Raw genomic sequence first — 268 nt, 5'->3', positions numbered from 1 at the left:
CAACACGAGGACTTCCCAGGGGGTTACCAATCCTAGTACTACTCTCGCCCAAGCATGCTTAACTTCGGAGTTCTGATGGGATCCGGTGCGTTAGTGCTGGTATGATCGCATCCATCATTCATAGCACTCTAAATTCTATTAAACACCTCCTTCCTCCCAACGCCCTAGCCTGCCCCCCGCCGACCTAGCCTCCACGCGCACCGACGCAAGACGCTCCCCGTCACGCCCATCCTTAACGCTCCCGTCACCTGTCCTAACGACGTCGTTC

The 268-nt window shown here is 56.3% G+C and overlaps 1 pseudogene; it reads right to left on the bottom strand.

The window, feature by feature from the left end:
* On the bottom strand, positions 1-113 carry LOC125850223 (5S ribosomal RNA; annotated as a pseudogene; the record flags this gene model as incomplete).
* Between the last annotated feature and the right edge of the window lie 155 nt (positions 114-268).

This window comes from Solanum stenotomum, unplaced genomic scaffold, assembly GCF_019186545.1.
Source record: "Solanum stenotomum isolate F172 unplaced genomic scaffold, ASM1918654v1 scaffold15470, whole genome shotgun sequence".
Classification (NCBI taxonomy): Eukaryota; Viridiplantae; Streptophyta; class Magnoliopsida; order Solanales; family Solanaceae; genus Solanum; species Solanum stenotomum.
Note: the sequence above shows the minus strand (reverse complement) of the source record. Positions and strands in the feature narration are given on the sequence as shown.